Here is an 11628-nt window from a genome sequence, read left to right on the forward strand (position 1 = left end):
CCCCCACACGCCCCCACCCCCCCCCCACCTCTTGCGGCCTCTCTTCCTCACCTCGTTCCCTCTGGGTCGGCCCGCCCTTCCATTCCCTTACCTTTTCTCCTTATCTCATCCGTTCATTCTTCTGATAGGAGCTCTGTGACCCGGAGCTCCACCAGCTTCCTTCACAGAATCGAAATATTACCCCCAAACACTTCCCATTGATAGTTATTTTCGACCCAAATTCAGCTCCTTTCTGTGCTGTTCTACAAATCCCCTTTCTTCCAAGTCTCTAGCAGCAGCTTTCCACCACCTCCTAAGCTTCTAGAAGAAAGAGACACGTACTGGTTCCTCTGGATTGGGGCTAGGGAGGAGGAGAGAGCAGCAGACCAAGAGTCAGAACTTAACCAACAAATTAGTAACCTGGATATGGTGTCTTGTGGGCACCCGAGGGCTTCTCTGTCCTCTCTCTGAAGTATGTCAGCATACCTTTGTTAACTTATCACCTCTTTTCCCCTTTCCCTTCCATTTAAAGAAGTTTTCTTTTTTTGTTTGTTTTTTTTTTTGCTGGGTTTGTTGGAATATTAGACCTGACTCCCTTTTGTCTATAATGGTCTTATTAAGGTAGAGACCCTTACAGGCACCTGCATTTTGGAACCAGAAGGTAAAGATTCTCAGTGCTGAAAGATAAGACCATTTAGGATGATAGACCTGACCAGCTGCTTTTCTTTCTCTTCGAACCTTGGGAAGCTAGGTAGAGCACACAAAGGTAGGTATGAAAAGATTTTTTTCTTTTAACGTTTTTCCTAAGGAGATAGGTGTAACTTTCTATTTTGGTAGTTCATAGGACTATCAATCTTTTGTAGTCTTCCAAAGCTTTATAATTTGCAATAGATGTGGAAGTAGGGGAAAGACATTAGAAGATGGTTGATTTTCTCTGTTAGTGTATTTCCCTTACTCCAAAGTCTCCTTATGGCCCCCCACAAACCCCATGCTCCCTTCCTGCTTCAGGACTTTTGTTTATGCCAGAGAGTAAGTTCTTTCTCCATTGTAACATCTACCCTACTTTGGTCTCTCCCTTCAATAAACTACAGATAGAGTCCATACCAGAGAGACAGCTGAAGTAGTGGAGGGAGTTTTGGACACAAATTCAGGTTTTTGTTTCAAATTCTGCTTAAGGCTAAGGGCCTCAACTTTCTAATCCGTAAAACAGGAATAACAGAATTGTTCTAGGAAAGTACTTTGTAAATATAGTCGATATATGCTTTCAGGATCCTTATTTCAATTTCCATCTTCACAGATGAGTCTTAGGTCCTACAGCAGGTATACTTCTCTCCCCCTCTGGATTCAATGACTACTCCTGACTCCATGGTTATTTCCTAATGTCATCAACTTTATTCCCCACTGGTGTATCCCCCCCCCAATATTATTATTTAAGAATCATTTTAGTCTGCTGGCTTTATTTAAGTAGCTTTCAGAAAAGGGTATTTACTTTTAGACAGGGGTGGTTCAGTAAGAATTATAGGTATAAAATATTCCCACCCCAGAAGTCTGTGACACACTTTCCTACAAGCACATAGAGAGTCTGGGGAAAAGTGGGTTCAATCATAGAGCATATATGGCAAAGGAGTGACTCATAGCTACTAGCTGCTGGAAGTTCTCTTTCATTCCTGGGGTGCTCAAGAAATTTCCTTTAAACATGGTATAGCTTCTTCATTGGGCTCCTTCTGGAGCCAAGGCAGACACTGCCATCAGATGTTTCAGGGTTGCCACTAGGACACTGATGAGGCAAGGGGAAGACAAGAATCCTTGGGATCTTTCAAAAATCAAAAGGTCCTTGGACTGAGGGAAGGGGTTTGGGAAAGATACCTAGGTGGGGGCTTCTCTTCACCCAGGCAGTTCCTTCTCAGAAATTTGCTGAAATACTCTCTCTCCAGACTCAGCTCTCTCTTGGAATTTCCCAATTCCAGCCATTTTGATGTTTCAGCAAATCCTTCAACAAATTAGAACAGACTTTTCAGTCATTTCGATTCATCCTATATCTTCCAAAGACTTTACTCACTGACTTATGATTGAGATCAACTAATTGATTAAGCATCTTATCATTACATTAAATGGGGTTTGGTGACTTGTTTGATTGACTCAATCACCTTACCTTTATATAAATCTTAAAGTACTCTTTAAATGTGAATTATTTTTACAACTTAATCCAGTATTTTATTATACATGGTCTTGATTTCTCATTGTTTCATATAAGTCTTCTGCTAGTTTGTTCCTAGTACCTCATTATGGTATGGAGGTAACATTAAGAAAAGCACTCTGGGCTGAAAGCTGATGTAGAAAAAGTGATGAATATCTGATGTCAAATCCTAACTCCCACGATTTATGTCTCTGTGTGACTTTGGGCGAGTCATTTGCCCTCCTTTAGCCTTCGTTTTCTCATTTGGAAATGCTGGGTTTTCAAAGGTCATTCCCACTGAAATCTTACGCTGTGATATGTCTTCAGTATAAGCTGCACCAATGCTAGCTATTCTGTTATACTTGTTGAATTCCATTGCAACAAATCTTAGAGTCAGGAATCATTTGAATACATATAAAAGCCTTTCCTTCTATGATCATGAATACACATAAGTTGGGCTAAAAGTTGGGGAACCTTTTTTCCTTGACAATCTGATTCATAATTCTGACAGGGTTATTTTGAGGCACAACTACTTATTTGGGTCTTCTAACATTGAGGTCTAGAGTATCTGGCTCTAGATGACATTGTGATAGAGTGCATGGGATAGTGTATAATCACTTGATTTCTAGTAAACTTAACCAGAGTACTAAAGTGTATATGGTCAGAATTCTATCTAATTTCTGAGAGCAAAGTCAAGATAAAGATTTATCAACTCTAGTGTCCTAGCCAAAAAATAAATGTATTCCTCAAAATAAGGACCAGGTTCAATAAATCTACTCTGAATTTAAAGGGATAAGTTATCAAGGAAAATTCTCAAGCATTTTTTTAGAAATAATCTACATACTTTTCTTTATCTTAGTTGGATAGTGTTAATGCAGTTCTGTCTGATGAGGAAGTATAAGGCTCAAGCTATTTCCTAGTGCTGGAACTAACTAACTGTTCTCTACTTTGTATGAAGAGCTATTCTTTAGGATAATTTTTATTCCGCAAGGATGATTTTTAAAATTATGTCTAATTCCCATTTGGTTCAATACATTTGGCCTAATACATTGAGGATTTTCTCAGTGTACACTCAACTGATAGATAGGGCTCCAGTATTTCTGTACCCAGAAGTCTGAAGACTTGTGATCTACCATTATTTCTGGTACAGCCATACTTCATTTTACTTCCCCATCTCCGGCCTTATTCTAATTACTGCCTTGCCGTTATTGCATATACTCTTCCACCTCCTTCCTATCACATCTAATTTTTGTTGTTATGTTTGATCCTTTGTGACTCCATTTCAGTTTTTCTTGGCAAAGGTTCTAGAGTAGTTTGTTATTTCCTTCTCTAGCTCGTTTTATAGATGAGGAAACTGAGGCAAATGGGGTTAAGTGACTTGCCCAGGGTCACACAGTTAGTGTCTGAGATCAGATTTGAACTTAGGAAGAGAAGTCTTCCTGTGTTCAGGAACCATCACTCTATGCACTGGGCCACCTAGCTGCCCCCTAGTAGATCTAGAACAAAGAGCAAAACTATTCTACCATTGCTCCTAGAAGGAATATGTCAGTCTTACTTTCCCATGGCCCCACTTAACCATCCCTGGAACCAAAGGGCTTCTCTCTGGTCACAACTCTCATATATGTGTATCGTCTTCCTCATTAGACTATACATTTCTTATGGGTAGGAACTGTCTATGCTTCTGTTATATCCATAGTAGTTAGCACTGAAAAGGCTTCATAAAATTATTTTCATTTATCTATTTTTTTATTTCATTCATATGGAAACAAACACCCTGCAAAGTGTCAGGTGCCACAGTTTCTAGAGATGTTTTATTCCAGACAGCTCTATGCCCTGAGATTCTTAAACCCTTTGCGTCTCAATTTTCTAATATATAAAAATGGGGCTAATAATTTCTGTCCTCTCCATCTAAGGGTACTTGGTTTTAGTTGAAAAAAATTTGCTAATACCAAAGAGACAAGGGGTTTCCAGAGCAAGAAAAAAAAGTCTTAAAAAATTCTTAGCACTAGGGTAGAGAGGACTTTACAATCTCTGTAGGGAGACCCACTCTAATGCCAGAATAGTCGCTTCACAGGACACACTATATTTAGTTCTTCAGGGTTTCAAACAGCTAGAAACAAACATAACACAAAAGTAACAGGCCAATTATTGTCATATAAATTGACCAAATACAAAAAAAATAGTATGTATGACAATAATTCTAAGATGTAAATTCAAATTCAATACTTTTTTTTTAAGTTAAAATTAATTCATAGATCTTCAACCTGCTATTTCTCCAGGATTTCCCAAAACCCAGCTGGTCACTATAGAAGTATGAAGGTCAGATATTCTGTATCTATCTGCCAGGGTCACTTTAGGACTGAATGTTAGGCTAGTCCTCCAAGTCATAAGATTCTCCACCACCTTTTGTGATAAAGTAATAAAAAAGATCTTATTTGACTAGGAGTAAGTATAGGATAGAGGGGTAGACAAAAACTGAGTCACAGGAGACAAGTAATCAATTAAAGTGAGGTGGAGTCACAAAAAGCATTTTTAAAATTTAAAAAGAGTGATATAAATTAAATCAATATTCAACTAACATTTATTAAAAACCTATTTTGCACAAATTTATGGCCTCTACACCTAGATAATGGGGTGTCTCAGGTCTTAGTGATGTTTCACTAAGACATTTGGGGAACTTTGTATTAGTTGATCTGATCTGCTTTTCCCAAACTCATTTCCTTTAGTGCCATTTTAAATTTCTGTGTAAGTGCCTTAGGGACTGTCATGTTCAAGTCTTAAGTGTGGTGGTTCCATTGCCTTTGATGGAGAAAATAGTTTGTTGTAATAACTTTTGCAAATCTTTTCCATTTCTCTATTTTTATTCTTGAATGCCCTTGGGATGACTTTGCTTAATTGTATATCCTACCAACCTTTCTTCATACTGGATTGACTCTCTACTGCTTCTCTCTGCTTTACAAGATTATACTGTTCATAATTATTTATCATCCTTCTTCAGAAGATTTTACAGATGAGTTTATATTCTAATCCAGTGCTACCTTCGATAGCCATCTCTCCCTATCTGACAAGGAGGTAAAATGTTTGCTAAGTTGTTTTCTGGAGTCTTCTAGCCTCCTTTTTGTGGCAATTAATTTATATGGCTTTAACATCTGTAAGAAATAGTCATAATAGGTGTCAATGTTGTAAATTTCCCACTTTTTTTTTCAATTATGGGTAGGGATAAGGATGGTATCTGTAATTTCACTGGCATAGGGAACTCTTTGATAATGAAATTGCTTCTACCTATGCAGGCTAGCATTCTCTGGAATTTATGGTCTTAGAGAGTTACCTAGACTACCAACAGATTAAAGGCCTTGACCACAACCACACAGTGTTAGAGATGGGACTGGGACCCAGATCTTCATTCTTCAAGACCCAGCATTCTATCTAACACTGGTTCTTGGTTGTTTAATTCAGATTTAAATCTACTTAACTGCACACCATATCTTTTTCTCACTACTATTCTTTCTTCTTCTAAGTTCTGAATTTAGCTCTGATGCTGACTCAGCAATAGCTCCTTCATCCAGGTCTTATCCCAGTTGCTACAATGTAGTCAGTTCCATTTTTTTGGTGTGTGTGGTGTTAATTGGCTATCTACCTCTACTTTCATAATTGTGGATTTATCTGCATTTATAAATGTTAATTTTATTCTTTACAAGCTAGTCTTCTTTATTAAAAAATAAATTCCTCAAAGTCAACAAATCAGTCAACAATCATTTATTAAGTACTCACTGGGTTCTTTCTAGGCACTGTGACAGGCAAAGACTGAAGAGGGTAGTACATTGTAGAAAGAATGCTGAACCCGGAGTCAAGATTTGTGTTTAAATCCTGACTCTGCTCACTGTGTGATGGTAAGCAAGTCATATAATTTATCTAAGCCTTAGTTTCCACATCTGTTGGATGAAGATAATAACTTTACTACCTCACAGATTTGCCATAAAAGTGTTGTATAAAGGGTCAGGTAATATTTTTCCCATAACTTATAGCCCAAGAACAAAACTAAGTATTCCATAAACACCAAATAAGTATGACTAAGTTGAACTACCCCTTTGTTTTGATGTTCATTGGTTGCTATATAAGGTGTAAAATCCTCATTGTCACACTAAAGAAAAATAGGGATACTATCTTTTTGGTTTTCTTGCTTTGGATTGTCTGGCTCGTCATAAAGGAAGCCTTTGTAGTTCTATGCCTTGTCTTGCTTTTCCTTGACAATGACATTCTTCAAGTCTATTTTTCTCTCCGTACAAAAAATAAATAAAGTGAAATGGCACAGTGATATTCTTAAGATAATACTTTTTTGTTGGCAAAAATGTTGTTTATCAAAACATTTCTTTAGCTCCTAAAGATTGACAATGTTTCTTCACAACAAACCTGTGAGATTCATGTTGAAAGTCATATTATCCTCAATTTACATACAATGAAATCAAGGTACAAAAAAAGCCAACTGAATTTTCACTGGCCACATAGCTGACATGTCAGAGCTAGGATTCATACTCAGGTATTTTTACTCAAAGACCAGTCTTCATTCTACTATAACATGCTGCCTCTGAGGATTAGAGGATTTAGATTTGGTATAAACCTTAGAGATTATCTAGTCCAATGCCTTTTAAGTAATTTTATTCATTTCTCATTAAGCTGTACCCTGAACCACTCTATTATGTCTCAGAAACCTCTTCATTCTGGAAGATCATTTTTGTCTTAAAATTTTCACCTCAGAAGAACCTTCCTCCCAGAGGCCTCTCCTCCTGATTGGATGACTCCTCTGAGAAGGAGAGTACTGACTAGCCATCTCTTCATTTCTCTAGGGCCGCTCTTGGTACTTCTCCCATTGGCCTACCTCCCTCAGGTACCTTCCCCTTTCCCCACATCCCATCCCACTTTCATCTTCCTTTTATATGTAGTCTTCTCCCATTAAAATGTAAGTTCCTTAAGAGTCAGAACTGCCTTCCCTTTTGTACCTATTTATTTGTACACTTACCACAGTATAAGCATGAAAGCAAGTACTTACACATAGTAACAAATGCTTGTTGACTACTAACTTTAATTTTTTTTTAAATGTGGCTATTATTGAACAACTTTTTGGGTGATTTGTGAGCCCCAAACATTTAAATATGTTAATTTGTCTTTTGTAGTTGACACGCTAAGCAGCACAAATATATAAATGACAGAGAAAATTAAGTGACACAAGATGCTAGGTTCCTCCTTTTGGTGTTGGGGGGGCTGCACATCTGTTATCTCCTGCTCTTGTTTTCATGTTGACCCACATGATTTTTCTGCTGTACATTTCCTGGATTGATATTTTCTCTCCTAATCATAAGATCACAGATTTAGAGCTAGAAAGAATTTAGGAGCTATCTAGTCCAACCTCCTAATTTAATAAATGAAAGATACATCTATTAATAAATAGCAGAGTTAAAATTTGAATCCAGGCCCTCTGTTTCTAAATCTAGCCTTTTTTTCTATCATACTGCACTGCTTCACATTTTGTTCAAGTCACCTTTGGTAACATGTTGAAGCCTATGTGTCTCTTTTTTGGTCACCTACAGACAACTGGTGATGGCTCAGGATGTAGTGGAAAAGGGACAGCTAGGTAGCTCAGTAGATACAGCATTGGCGTTGGTAAGAACCAATCCAAAAGATGACCTAGTTTGCCATCACAAAACAATCAGCCTAGAAGGAGAAGACCCTCAGAGTTTCTGGCCAGAACAGAAAATAATTGCTGTTTATGCTCACTTAGAGTCATCAAAACCCAAACAATAAGCAAGAGGTTTGGGCTGGACAAATCAATTTCACTGGCCAGTCAATGAAAACCAGAATGATTTGAGTTTAAAGGCAGAGTCATAATGGGCTTTTGCCAGGCCTGTTTTTTCAGAGGAATATTTCAAGAAATCATAAATGAAAACTACATGAGACAAAGAATAACTTGTCCTAACTTTTTTTAAAAAAATGATAAAGTAAATAAATGGGAGGGAAAATCTAGCTTCCAAACCCCCAAGATACCAGGTTCATGGAAAAGACACACAAAACATGTAAGAGGTAACTTTGTAGGGCAAAGCACTAATTGCTGGGGGAACCTTATGCAGAAAGTGGTGCTTGAGCTGAGTCTTAAAGGGAGTTTGATGAGGGGGAGCATTCCAACCTTAGGGGTAGCTTATACAAAGGCACAAAGATGGGAGATGGGAGTATCATGTATGAAGGATAGCAAATTAGGTAGTAGAACCCTGGAATGTATAGAGAAAAATAATGTATAAAAAGATGAGAAAAGTAGAATGGGACAAGTTTGTAAAGAACTTTAAATGCTAGATAGAAAAGTTTCTATTTGATCCTAAAGGGGATAAGGAACCACTGGAGTTTGCTAAGTTAGGGAGATAACATGGTCAGACCTGTGCTTCAGGAAAAATCACTTTTGGTTATGTGTGGTGAATAGATTGGAGTGGAGAGAAACTTGAGGCAGGAAGACCAATTGGGAAGCTATTACAATAGTCCAATTGAGTGGTAACAATAGGCTGAAATAGAGAGAAGGGACTGTGAGATATTGTGGAAGAAGAAATGACAACATTTGGCAACTAACTTTCTGGACATATTGGAGTGAGAATGAGGGGTTAAGCATACCAACGGAGGCTGTAAACCTGGGTGACTAGAGTAGAGGGCCCAGGACGGAGCCTCAAGTGACATAGGAGCAGACAAACAGGCAGGAGAACAAGGAAAGATCAGTGTTACAAAAACACACAGATAAAGAAATATCTAAGAGGAGGTGGTAGTCAGAGTTTCAAATGTAATATGTAAAATATAAGTTCTACCACAGAATAGCCTGAAATCTTTGAAAGTGCTACAAATTTACCAAATCCAATCTATCTTGTTCCTCCTCTTACTCAATACTGGGTCCAGAATTGGGAGAACCTGAATGAGAAATGAACAGGATAAGAACTTTTGAAGGGTTATACTGCATCCCTGGAGAAATTAACCAATGTAGATGGATGTGCTGAAATATTATGGTAAATGCCGGTTTTAAGCTGTTAATAAAAAGTGTTTGTTTATCTTTCTCTGTTTGTGTGTGTCAAATGTGTCTGTAATGCACACAGGCAACACTTATTCCATGATCATTCTCCCTAACTTGATTTAACAGAAATACTGACGTATTAAATTAAAACAAACACATACACACACACGAATACATTTGATGCTAATAAGATGATATTTAAGAAACTGCAAGAAGCATTTTGGATATTATATTTCAAACTTAAGCACTAACTTTGTATCCCTGGCTGTTTTTACATGGTTAAAAGTTTTTGATTCATTTGAGGGACATTTATAATGAGTTCCTTTGTTTCAATAAAATAATTTATTTGTCAATTCATTATCCATGCCTGCTGAGAGATATATTCACCGACTTCTGTAATTTCTTGCACTAGTTCATCATACTATGAAATTTGACTATTCTGTATTGAAATTTCAGTATTTTTAGGTTTTTTTTCTCAGTGGAAAGAGAGTCTGGTGTAGTAGAAAGATTGATGGACCTCGATCCAAATCCATGCCATGAACAAGTCACTCAACCTGAGCCTCAATTTTCTCATTTACAAAATGGGCATAAAAACTCTTAAGAGTACTAACTCATTAGGCCGTTGTAAGGTTGAAATGAAATACTGTACATAAAAATGTCTATTAATACTAGGGTATTTTCTGGGGTTATGATCATAGGATTTAGAACTGGAAGGGACCTTTTGTCTTGTTCAGTCATGTCTAACTCTTCTTAACCTCTTGTGGGATTTTCTTGGCAAGGATACTGTAGAAATTTGCCATTTCCTTCTCCAGTTCATTTTAAAGATGAGGAAACTAAAGCAAACAGTGTGAACTGACTTGCCCAGGGTCACACAGCTAGTAAGTGTCTGAGGTTGTATTTGAACCAGGGAAGATAGTCTTGACTTCAGGGGCCAGCACTTTTATCTACTGTGTACTACCTAGCTGGCCTGAAGGGACCGTGCAAAATCTAATAAAAAGATAATCCTTTTATTATCAGAGACTGAGAAAGATTGCATTGCTGTGTGAATTCATTCACTCTATTCAAGAAACATTTGTGGGGCAGCTAGGTGGCACAGTGAAGAGAGCACCGGCCCTGGAGTCAGGAGGACCTGAGTTCAAATTCCACCTCAGACACTTAACACTTACTAGCTGTGTGATCTTGGGGAAGTTGTTTAACCCTAATTGCCCTCCAAAAAAAAAAAAAGAAACATTTGTTAGATATCTATCATGTGTAAGGATGTACAGATACAAAGCTAGAAATACTTTCTCTCTAGCCTTGCTAGCTATTTTGATGCCTAGATCAGAGGACATGTTCTGTAGGTCTTAACCCTTTCAGCTCCAGAGCTCCTGCTTTGACTCCAGTCCCCTCCTACATCCTGATTAGTTAATGCCTCATGTGGCTTGCTATATTTTGGCTAGGTACAGCCATGTTTCATTTTTATCCCCAGCTATCTTCTTGCCAGCTGCCTCATATACCTCCATCTTATCCTTTTCCAGTGCTGAAACTTTAATCAAATCAGTACCGTTATTCCTATTGGAAAGGGTGTTAACCTCCTCCCTTATGGCTTCAGTCACTCTCTTTGTGACTTTCCAAAACAAAACATCCCCCTGGCAACCACCCCTATATATGTGTAATTTCTCTTGGAGAGAATATAAGCTCCTTAATGACAGAGATTGATTTATTTTTGCATTTATATCCTTAACACAGTAGTATGCACTTAATATTTTTTCCATTTATTTGTTAATGCTGTTACTGCCATCAAGGAACTTAAAATTTTGTCTAGTGTATCAGGGGTTTGAGAACTTGAAATCTGTAATTCACTGGGACAGTGTTCCCCTCTTAGGACTGAGAAGCAACTTGGAATGATCAGATGTCTTGGAGCAGGAAAGCAAAAATGAGTTATGCCCCAGAGTTCTTAGAGACAAAACTGGGTTCCTACCCTGACTGGAAACAGGATCTAGTGACTACAGATATCCTCTCTTGGGAGAGTATAAGATATTAAGTATATGACACAACCTGGGATTGCTAAGTTTGCATTTTAGATTTTACCTTGATTTTGCATAGCCTAAACAAACTCCTTCCAGGTCCATGCCACCTTACAAGTCAAATCAGAATTTGGGCTCATCCTCCTGATGTCACTTTATTGGACAAGCTGGGCCTCCTCTTTAAGAGCCAGTCAGTAATGAATAAGAGACCCAGGATCTTCAATCCTCTTGAACTCACAAGGTTGCCTTCGTTGCTGGCAATGAAAATCCTAAGAAACAAAGCAGAAAAGGGGCAAGGCACCCAAGGCCCAGGCTCAGCTGTTCTTGTTGATGCCCCTTGCTCTAGCCACCATATGCTTGAAGTTTCCATTTCTATCTAGGTAGGAGAAAGAGTACTAGTTTCCTCCTCCACCCCTCATGAGAAAGGG

The 11628-nt window shown here is 38.0% G+C and overlaps 1 protein-coding gene across 1 annotated transcript in view; it reads right to left on the bottom strand.

Moving 5' to 3' along the window:
- SLC38A2 (solute carrier family 38 member 2) overlaps positions 1 to 235 on the bottom strand; it is a 14888-nt gene extending 14653 nt beyond the window's left edge. Inside the window, exon 1 of the mRNA XM_069094253.1 lies at positions 92 to 235. The gene's annotated coding sequence lies outside the window, so the exon portion shown is untranslated. The remainder of the gene's footprint in view (positions 1 to 91) is intronic.
- Between the last annotated feature and the right edge of the window lie 11393 nt (positions 236 to 11628).

This window comes from Petaurus breviceps, unplaced genomic scaffold (assembly GCF_028583685.1).
Source record: "Petaurus breviceps papuanus isolate PSGF00001 unplaced genomic scaffold, PetGlider_PUasm1.0 216, whole genome shotgun sequence".
Taxonomy (NCBI): Eukaryota; Metazoa; Chordata; class Mammalia; order Diprotodontia; family Petauridae; genus Petaurus; species Petaurus breviceps.